Source organism: Neltuma alba, unplaced genomic scaffold (genome assembly GCF_004799145.2).
Source record: "Neltuma alba isolate B1F8T4 unplaced genomic scaffold, ASM479914v2 tig00001768_pilon, whole genome shotgun sequence".
Classification (NCBI taxonomy): Eukaryota; Viridiplantae; Streptophyta; class Magnoliopsida; order Fabales; family Fabaceae; genus Neltuma; species Neltuma alba.
Genome location: NW_021632603.1, coordinates 71,311 through 83,168, shown reverse-complemented (window position 1 = coordinate 83,168; position 11,858 = coordinate 71,311). Strand labels below are relative to the sequence as shown.

Below are 11,858 nucleotides of genomic sequence, written 5' to 3'. Positions count from 1 at the left end.
AATTAACATATTTGTTTGTAGTGAATCACCTTATAATTAATGTTACAGTTTATTGCAGTGTTTCCTTACTAGTTCTGTAATTGTTTTGAGATTCTATATCAATTTTGAAGATTTTATTTCCATTCCTTGATCAGGGGAATCAAACTGATAGTGTGGTTGAAAGTATTGAAGTTATGAAAATGTATAGACGAGCTGAGGACCAATAGCAACTTTACATGAGTAGATGCCTCGTAAAATCGGGGCAATACTGTACATTTGGATGAAAGCAAGCTACAATATCTTCATAATTCAGCAAAACAAACTGAAGTATAATTTACACAAGTGTAGTTTGTCTCAAAAACCGTACAAAAGAGAAGACTGTGATATTTAATTTATTTTCTTGTAATTATAGTTTTAGAGGTTTTCTTTTCAGTTGGTTTCAATTTGCACAAAAGTTTGAAATGAATAAAATAACAATTCTACTATGAAAAATAACAAGCGTTAAAAAGTTATTCACAATAATTTAAGTTTTAGCAAAAATTGACATTATTCTACAATTTAGATACCAATGACAAGTTTAACATGAAAAATAATATGTGTTAAAAAGCTATTTACTGTTGACATTATTTTCAAAGTTTAGTTGCCAATGACAAGTCTAGTGTGTGAAATATAACAAGTGTTGAAAACTATTCACAAAAACTTAAGTTTGACTTAAAAATAACAAGTTCAGTATGTACATAAGTGTAGTTTGTCTCAAAAACTGTACAAAAGAGAAGATTATGATATTTAATTTATTTCCTTGTAATTATAGATTTAGGGGTTTCTTTTTCAGTTGGTTTCGATTTTGACAAATCAAAGTTTGAAATAAATAAAATGACAAGTCTAGTATGAGAAATAACAAGTGTTGAAAAGCTATTCATAATAACTTAAGTTTTAACAAAAATTGGCATTATTCCACAATTTAGTTTCCAATGACAAGTCTAACATAAAAAAAAACATGTGTTAAAAAGCTATTCACATTAACTTAAGTTTTAGTAGAAATTGACATTATTTCCATAATTTAGTTGTCAATGACAAGTTTAGTATGGAATATAACAAGTGTTGAAAACTATTCACAAAAATTGAAGTATTGACTTAGAAATAACAAGCTCAATATGTGAATTTACTAAACTTCTAATTTTAAAAAAAATAATTTGAATATAAAGTAACTAAATGTATTTTTAATTAACCAAAAAATATAAATTTATCAAAATAAATTAAAAATTATTTTTTAATTCACGTTGGTAAATTTTGGTAATTACAAATTTATGATGAGGAATTAATCCCTAGTTTATAATTAAAAATTTATAATGAGGTATTCATCTCCAAGTCATTATAAATTGAAATTATTTCTATAAATTAACCAAAAAAGGTATTTTATAATGAGTTGTCATGGGTAACTAAATTATGAAGATAATATCAATTTTTCATATCAGATTTGTTATTTTTGACAGTAGACTTGTCATTAGATAATGTCAATTTCTATTAAAACTTAAGTTAAAGTTAATGTAAATAGTTTTTCAACACTTGTTGTTTCTTACACTAGACTTGTCATTGACAATTAAATTGTGAAAATAATGTCAATTTCTGCTAAAACTTAAATTATTATGAATAGCTTTCCAACACTTATTATTTCCCATACTAAACTTGTCATTGACAACTAAATTAGAAAAATAATGTCAATTTCTGCTAAAACTTAAATCATTGTGAAAGGCTTTCTAGCACTTGTTATTTTTCATACTAGACCTTTCGTTGGCAAATAGATTTGAAAATAATGTCAATTTCTACTAAAATTTAAGTTAATGTGAATAGCTTTCTAACATTTGTTATTTTTCATGCTAAACTTGTCATTTGTGACTAAATGGTGAAAAAAATGTCAGTTTCTACTAAAACTTAAGTTAATATTAATGACTTTTCAACACTTGTTATTTTTCATATTATACTTATTATTAACAACTAAATTATGAAAATAATGTCAATTTCTACTAAAACTTAAGTTAATATAAATAGCTTTTTAATATTTGCTAATGCAGTCAGAACACTTGGCCTGAAAGCTCCAGCCGCACCCTTCAAAAGCACCACCCTGTCCTCAATCAAATTAGTTTTTAAATTGAAAAAAAGCCATTTACCATTTGTTCGTATGAATTTTGCATTAGCCATGGCATGTCAACGGAATATGTTACTTCATCAAAGGTAATGGAATGTGGCTCAAAAGGAAGAACCGTTTCTCTTTTCCTGTTTTGATTTGTCTCCACACCAGCTTTTTCTCTTGTGCATCGATCATCTCCCACTGATCAGTTTTCAACCCATAAGTTATAATGTAAAAATAAGGATGAACTATCATTCACACAAGCATGTTAATGACACATTTGTTTGAAGATCAAGCACCTCTCTTTGAGGGGCTACCCCGGCTAGAATTTCTGATATCCTTGAGTGCTGTTATAAGGGCTTTTATGTGTGTGCGTCAAAATAAAAGAACTTTTGCTCTGTCAATGTGGAGATCCTTGGGCGACTTGAAGATAACAATGACGATGAAAAGAAAGTGGATGGTGTGTATATGAGCAAACAAGAAGATAACAAGATAATATACTAAGGTCCACGAGGTAGAGAGAGGGAAGACGACGGACTGAGCATGCTATCAAAGCACTACAAAACAAAAAACTTTAGGCGACGACCTTCGACGGCGACAAAAAAAGTCGCCGCTGAAAGTCCACTTACAGTGGCGACACCAAAAAGTCACCGCTAAAACTAGGACTTTTAGTGGAGACTTTTCTAGTCGCCGCTGAAAGTTCGCTACTAAAACTAAGACTTTTAGCGGCGACAAAAAAAGTCACTGTTGAAAGTCCACTTTCAGCGACGACTTTTTTTGTCGCCGCTAAAAGTCTTAGTTTTAGTAGCGAACTTTCAGCGGCGACATTCTATGGTCGCCGCTGAAAGTAGACTTTTAGCGGCGACTATCAGTGTCACTACTGAAGGTCTGACTTTCAGCGGCTACTTTATAATGTCGCCATTGAAAGTGTAATATAATAATATATATTTTATTTTACAATATTAATAAACAAATTCAATCTGGCTCAGCGGCAAGAAGATTTGACACGAAAGGAGGTGGTCACGAGTTTAAACCTTGAAGAAGACACATTTAAGGTGAAAATATTTGGACGATGACGTGGCGGGAAGGAGTGATGTGGCAATGACGTGGAGGTGGCTAGTGATATGTGGCAGCCGGTGACGATGAGGTGGCGGCTGGCAGTGATGATGTGCCATTGGTAAAGCCAATTCTTGTTAGGCATTACTTTCAGTGGTGACAAAAAAGTCGCTGCTAAACATCCCTTTCGGTGGCGACAAGTTGTTGCCACCGAAAGTGTCTTTCAGATGTCGCTGCTGGAAGTGTTTTTAGCAGTGTCTTCAGCGGAAGAAGTTCGAACCTAGAAAAAACATGTGACGTTGGGTGGGGGTTTGGTGAACCAACTCGTTGCTCTATTTGAAACCTTCCCTACTCCCTTCCTCCCCCATCATCCCCTCAAACCAAACAGCCCCTTGATGTCTTGGCTTGATTGCGACGGCATTATAATTGCATCCGACAAGCCACGGGCTGGAAGCGCCAGTGCATGTAGGATGTCTGGCTTTTATATTGCTTTTATAATTTTATTTATAAAGTATTTTCAGTATATTTCATATAGATCAAAGAAAACCTTAAAACATATTTAATTTTTATAAAATATAATAATTTTTAACTTTATCCATATTTAATATATACACTTTTCGAAAGAGATAACTACCTACACTATAATAAATGAAGGACAAAACAGTATATTTATGCTGAAAATTTAATGAAATGACTTTAAATAGGACAAAAAATTTCTTCTTGGTCCTATAAATACGACAAGAGGAGTATTATTGAAGCTAATGTTGATAGTTTATACAAATTTATAAAATAAGTCATGCTATTTTTATAATCTTAAATAATATACTACGTTTGGTCCTAATTAAGGATCCCGTTTGTAAACTATAAATAAAGTTTTATAATTTAAATTAGAGGTACTAACTTGCTATAAATATTGTATATATCCATATAAAATTCACAGTAAGTCCCACAATAAAATTTTGACGATTTCTCAAACTCCATGCGATTAAATTTGAGAGAAGACATTTTATTTAATGATTAAAAATCCGTAACAAGTCATTATTATTGCATCGCTTGAGCCATGCAACTCAACCATAGACCATACGTTTACACTGGCCACGTGTCTTTATATATTGACGATTGATGATGATATTAATGACGAAAACAACAATATAAAAAATGAATATTTTCGAATGGAAAAAAATAAAAAGAATATTTGGAACCTATTAGATAATCGAACGTAAACTATTAACAGTCACATATTATTTGAGACTTGAGTCGTGGTTTGTGGGTTAACAATGACACTAAACATATTGTTTTTCTTAATATGAGATTGAGAAGTTCAAATCATTTACAGAGAATATTATAGTTGCATGAGTTACGGTAAAAAAAAAAACAAGAAGACCTCTTTTTCATTCTATTTATTTGGGATTGAGACCCCGAACTGAACAAAATCCAACCACCTCTATAATTACACCGCCTTTTTAATAGTAATAATGTAAGGCGGATTTAATATTTGATAATTTATAAAAACAATATTATTATAAAAATAGATAAATAAATTTAAATTGTTAAAATCTAATCCAAACAGTTCATAGTTGCAAATTATTATTACAGAACCAATTTTTTTATTACAGTTGCAAACTATTCAAACCAGATTTTAAAAATTTAGAATTATTTATTTATGTTTTTAGTAAAGTTAGTTTTATAAGATTAAATCTAGATTATTGAAATTTGATTCAATGATTATGAAGGGAAAAGTATGGTAGTGGAGGGGAAGAGAATGGAAAGGGTAGTGGAGAGAATTCAAGTCTAGGATCGAGACTCCAAACAAACAGACCACCTCTAGACTTACATCACCATTTAATAAAGAAAAATTGCAATAAAGTCCCAATAAGCAAATTAAGTACAAAAAAAATCTTTTGAAATCATCCCACATAAGCAAATTAAGTACCAAAAAATCTTTTGAAATCATCAAATTATTTTGAAGTCCCAAAAGATCTCATTGTAAAAGATCTCATTTGTTTAATTACCAAATTTTTCTTATCTTTTTTCTAAAATGTGCATTGATAACTGAAAGTACAGCCCTAATAACTAAAGATATAATGACTAATAACTATCACGGCAGGAATTGACAACTCATATATATATTTTGTGATGCTCTCAGAAAATGCATGTGTTGTTTATATCTGCTGGAATAGTTGTTAATTATTACACTTTAAGTTGTTAACGACTGCATTTTCAGTTGTCAATATATACTTTAAAAAAAAGGAACAATTTAGCAATTAAATAAATAAAATCTCTTGCAATGAGGTCCCATATAGGATTTCAGAATAATTTGATAATTTGAAGGGACCTTTTATATTTAATTCTTTTAAATAATACCTTATCACAATTTTTCCCTTTCAAATAATATAAGGTAGAGTATCGCGTTGCCTCTCTCTGAGGTAAGAGTTAATATAATAAGAAAATTTGGTAAATTATTTGTTAAAAAAAATGTATTGGTTTTTTAAGTACTTTTTGAGGATTTCCAAACATACGTTACCTTTAGTTTGGTACAACTCAATAACTATTTCTTGATTATATTACTTCTTTAAGATTTTTAGATAGAATTATAATTATTTATTTTGATCTATACGCCTGTTAATAGGGTGCGCAGTAGAAAGTCGGTTGGAAGAGGCCACTTTCTGTCTGGGGTCTCAGTACGAATAGAATTGGACCTCAAGTAGCTTTCATAGACCTCCCACAATTAGCCATGTATTTGCCCATCATTTGTGTTGTGGCCACCGCAAAGCTTTCATAGACCTCCCACAGCCAGCCACGTATTGACACATCATTTATATGTATGGCCACCCCATAACGACCCATGTTTCCAAGGAACATTCCTGTGCTCATCTTGATAGTCATTTGGAGTGAAATTCAAAACATTCAAATACAATTTTAATAGTTTAAATTTAAAATTTTTTTAAAAAAAAATTTTTTTAAAAAAACTTACAGTTAAAAGATTATTTATTTTAAATTATGTACTTATTAAAAAAATATTTTTTAAAAACAAAATATTAAATATTAAATATGGACCATCCATATTACATTTGAATGGTTAAGACTTGATGAGTATTATAATACTCATCATTATGATGAGCACAGAAACTAGTTCCAGTTACAACTATGTGGTTGTTAGTAGTATAGCCGTTGTTTTTGTGGAACCAGTTTCAGTGTTTATCATCTTGATGAGTATTATAAACTCATCAGATTTAGACTGTCTATATTTAATTTGAATGGTTTAAATTTAAAATTTTTAACTAATTATTTTTAAATAGAAAATACTCCTTCAGTGCTTAATATATGACCTAATTGTTAAGTTAATTTTGATCCTAAATATAAGATCTATTTCTCATATTATTAATTTTTCCTAAATTATCTCTATGGATATTCCCTCAATCATAATCAAATAAGAGGGGGAAGAGAGGATATGAAGAAATATAATTATGGTGTTTTAAGAAAAATATGTCATATTTCTTATAATTAACTAACTGACCTAACTTCCTTAATCTAATCAAGTTAGTTAAATAGATCTTATATTAAGAACCGAAGAAGAGTACTATTTTTTGAAAGAATGATAGCTAGAGGATTATTTCTATTTAAATTCAATACATATTGAAATAATTATTGTGAAATAAATAAAAATAAAAAAGAAATCAAATCTTGACCATCCAAATAAGATATAGACATTCTAGATCTGATGAGTTTAGATTGCTTATAAAGTAATGAGTACTAAAACTGGTTTCGTGTCTTTGTGGTCTCAAATAGTTTCCATTTAACGCTTAGGGTAATATAAGAAAATTGAGAAAAAGTTTATCTCATTAAAAATTTTATAATTGAGAAAGACTAGTTGATAAATTCTCATGTACAAAAAAATTCATGCTCTAATTCGGGTCCTTTTTACCCTAAAGAAGGCGAAAATGGACATGTGTTCTAATGTGATTTGCCAACTAATTTTTATTAATATGACTTCTATCAATGTTTCATGTCTTTAGTTCTCGACGCATGTCTTCTTCACGATTTTATTGGAGAGGAACTGAAGTTCTTTGGTTAGATGTGAAGGTTGCAGTAATTAATGGTTAGATGTGAAGGTTGCCGTAACTAACTTCATAATTTATTAAGCATAATCAAAACCCCAAAACACAACATGGATATAGATGGAATAACAGAGTTACATAAATCAATATTATTGTTGACATCGTTCAAAAATGCTCTCCAGGGAATATGATTTTATGCTTTAATTAAAAAGCTTTGACAGGATTAAGGTAGCTTGTTCCTGAACTGTCTCCCACGCCATAATCACATGTTGTTCCTCAGTTAATGTGGCGCCAATCGCACACCTAATCACAAAAGCCCCTTCAACCTTACCATGAGTCATAAACACTTTGCCTGAACCGTTGATTAAATCCAGCAATTTGCTGTTGATTTCATTCACAAGATGTTCATCATCATCGTTTATGATTTTTCCATTGAGCTCATGATCACTAGTACCATTACGAAAGGGTTTCTTGGTGATGATCACTGACGGTGAAACCCTAAAGCAAACCAGAGAAAAAATACCTCGGCACAAATATCTCAAACCTCTTATCCTGCTTCACAAGGTTTTCAAAAGTTTTGGCCATTTTCACATGCTGTCGGAGGAAGTTTCTGAGGTTGTCCAGGCCATAGCTGCGAAGCACAAACCATAGTTTCAGGGACTGAAATTTCCTGCTTAATGCTATCTGCCAGTCTTTGTAGTCGATCACTTGGTTTGATTCTGAAGCTTTGTTTCTCAGGTAATGAGGATTTGTTGAGAGGGAATTTGTCAAAGAAGAAGAATCTTTCACCCAAAGGCAACAACAAGTCAAATTAGTGAAAAACCATTTATGTGCATTGAAGCTAAACGAGTTGACCCCTTCAATTCCATCAATGAAATGCCTGAACTCTGGGCAAATAAGGGCCCCACCTGCATAAGCAGCGTCCACATGGACCCAAATGCCATACTCCTTTGCCACGTCACCTAATGGGCCAATAGGATCAACAGCAGTAGTTGTCGTAGTCCCCACAGTGGCACAAATAAAACAAGGAACCAACCCATTTTCCACGTCCTTGACTATTGCAGAACGGAGTGAATGTGGTGACAAAGCAAATGAACCTGACTTGTTGGTTTTGATGACCCTGAGATTTTCTGGGTGGATTCCTGCGACATAGCAGCTTTTTGAAAAGCGCTATGAGTTTGATCAGACCCATAAACGACAAGCTTCTTTAGGTTCTCCTTCCCCACATGGCGAAGCTTTTCATCTCTTGCAGCCACAAGGGTACACAAAATGGCCTCACAGGTTGTCCCTAACAAAACGCCGCCTCCAACGTTACTTGAAAAAGAAAAACTCTCTGGGAGTTTTAGAGCTTGTCCAAGCCAATCCATGACGATGCTTTCGAGTTCAGTCGCAGCAGGTGATGAAATCCAATTGAACCCGACAACACCAAACCCTGTGCTTAACATCTCGCCCATGAAACCTGCGGTGCTGCTACTGCTGGGGAAGTATGCAAAGTAATTAGGACTCTGCCAATGTGTGATTCCTGGGACGATGTGGTCCTGAACATCCTGGAGTATGGTTTCAAAGGGTTCAGGTTTACTCGGAGCAGAAGACGGCAACATTTTCGGAGGTAACCAGGTTGGACTTGGCTCAGAACTGGGAAGTTAGCCACATTACGATAATAATCAACGAGTGAGTCAATCATCATGTAACCTTGCCTCTTGAATTCGTCTAGATCGAGGGGATTCATGTTGATATTACTGTGGAGCCTGAATTTGTGGGCTGCAATTAAAGTATGATAGAAGATGTGCTTCCCCCATAACATATATATATGCATTCGTGCGTCTATGTATGTGGTTTGAAGTGAGAACACGCTGCTACCTTTTCCTTGTGCTTAAATTCATTTTGTTGTTGGCTACCAATGCTGTCAAATGTTCTACATTATCTCCCGTCTTTAATATAAGACCTAGTTAACTAATTTGGAGATATTAAGAATATTAATTAAGTTAGTTATTGGTAATAAATAAGTGTCATATTTACTAGAACATCCTTATCAATTATATGTATTAACTAGAACTATCATTTAATTGAACCTTTAATATGTGCAATTATTACAAGGATTACTTTGAAAAAAATAGATAAATATAAAAACAAAATAAATTGGGGTCTTATATTTAGGATCAAATTTAAAATCAAACAAACTCTTATATTAAGAACTAGAGGTAGTATATTAAACCATTCAAATTTATGTAGTATTTTAATTAAAATGATAGAATTCAAATATATATATATAAATTCATAAAATTTAGCTTGAAAATTTTTTTGTCTCGCTCACTTATTAATTTTTCCAAACTCCACTTATTAATTAACTGCGTATGTTAATCTATGCAATCAATGAGCGACTCCATGTAAATAATTCAAACATTACTCCCTCCGTCCCTTTTTATAAGTAATATTGGAGCTCATCATGTAAATCAAAATATTAGTTAAAATTAGTTAAAGACAATAAATGTGTAGAAGTTAAAAGGTCTTTCTCTAAAATGCCCTTATTTATAGGGGAGAGAGAGTGTAAGAGAGAGAATAAGAAAATTATTATAATAAAGAGAATTATAGAAGAGAAGGAATTGAATGTGTGGAGAGATGATGGTTTGAGAAATAAAATACTCCTCCGGTCCTTAATATAGGACCCAATTGGTGAGTTGGTTTTGGTCCTAAATATAAGACTCATTTATCATATTTATTAATTATCTCTAAATTACCCCTATGGATACCTTTTCAACCATAATCAAGTGGAAGAGAAAGATGAGGTATTAAGAAATACGATTATGGTATTTTAGGAAAAACGTGTCATATTTTTTATAATTAACTAACTTACCTAACTTCCTTAATCTAATCAAATTAGTTAAATGGGTCTTATATTAAGGACCAGAGGAGTAATAAATATATTAAGTATTAAAATAAGTAATTAATGAGGACAAACTAGGAAATTCGCTACAAACATTTAAGAGAAATTGTAAATGCTACTTATATTTAAGAACAAGAAGAAAATGGTAGTTGTTACTTATAAAATGAGACGGAGAAAGTACCACAAAAAAAAAATTTTATTTTTGTCTGTTTTGAAAATCAGAGCAAAAAAGCCTTAATACTTGTCTGACTTATTTTAACAGATGAGTATGAGAGCGTATACTCATCTATTTCTTGTATTAGATTTGCATGAGCCACTCATAATCATATGTTTTGTTCCATACATATTTGTCTGTTTCAGAATAGACGATTATGGGTGAATCATATTCCTCTATTCTAAATATACGAGTATGTAAATATTACTTATGTTTTCCTTGTCAACGTTTATCTTTGAATAGACTAAAAAAAGGTCGCTAGTTTCTAGACAAAAAATGGACTTGCTTTTAGTAGTGAAAGAAGTATTCTTAAAAAACCAACACACCCTTTTTTTCTTCTCGCAAATAACTTTCCAACTCTTCTTAATTTTATACAACTTATTTTAGTAACCCTTACATTAGGGAGAGGCAATAGGATACTCTACCCCACATTATTATTAAAAAGGCAGTGTAGTTCACCCAAAAAAAGAAAGGCGGTGTTGTAAGTATAGAGGTGGTTGGAATTTGTTCAGTTTGGCGTCTCAATCCCAAATAAATAGAATGAAAATGATGTCTCATTTGATAAGATTTTTTTTTTAACCGTAACTCATGCAACTATAATATTCTCTGTAAATGATTTGAACTCTCAATCTCATATTTAAGGGGAAAAAATATGTTTAGCGCCATAGTTAACCCACAAAACCATGACTCAAGTTTCAAATTATATGTGACTATTAATAGTTCTATAATTTAATAGGTTCCGAAAATATTCTTTTTTTTTTTCATTCGAAAGTATTCATTGTTTATTATATTGTTGTTGACGTCGTCATTAATATCATCATCAATCATCAATATATAAAGACACTTGACCAGTGTATACGCATATTTAATGGTTGAGTCGCATGGTTCAAGCGATGCAACAATAATGACTTGTTAAGGATTTTGTTATTAAATAAAATATGTTTTCTCAAATATTGATCGCATGGAGCACGAGGAATTGTCAAAATTTATATTCTGGGACTTGCTGTGAATTTTATATGGATATACAATAATTTATAGCAAGTTATATTATTTAAAATTATGAAAAAAAGCATGACTTATTTTATAAATTTGTATAATAAATATCAATATTAACCTCAATAATTTAATATAAGACCCTAATCTATTTTATTTCTCATATTTGTGCTTTTTTTTTAAGGTAATCCTTTTAATGATAATAGTTCTAACCAATATACTTGATTAGTAAGGATATTTTAGGAAAGACAACATCTATTTATCACAAATAACTAACTTAACTTATTTTTTAATCTTCTTAAATTAATCAACTATTTTTTATAACTAAGACCGCAGTTAGTAATGCAAAAGCTATATAGCCGACATGCATGGGGGCTTCCCACACGTGACTTGACGAATGCGCTTTCAAAGGCTTTCAGGGGCTGTTTGGTTTGAGAGGAGGATGGGGAGAGCAGAGGAGGTTTCAATAGGAGTTGGCTTACCAAACCCCGACCCAGCGTCACGCGTTCTCCAAACTCGAGGGCATCCGGTGCCCAACTACCAGCA

The 11,858-nt window shown here is 31.7% G+C and overlaps 1 pseudogene; it reads right to left on the bottom strand.

Annotated features, from left to right (window-relative positions):
• Window positions 1–7,402: 7,402 nt before the first annotated feature.
• On the bottom strand, window positions 7,403–8,950 carry LOC114763325 (tyrosine decarboxylase 1-like; annotated as a pseudogene).
• Window positions 8,951–11,858: the final 2,908 nt, after the last annotated feature.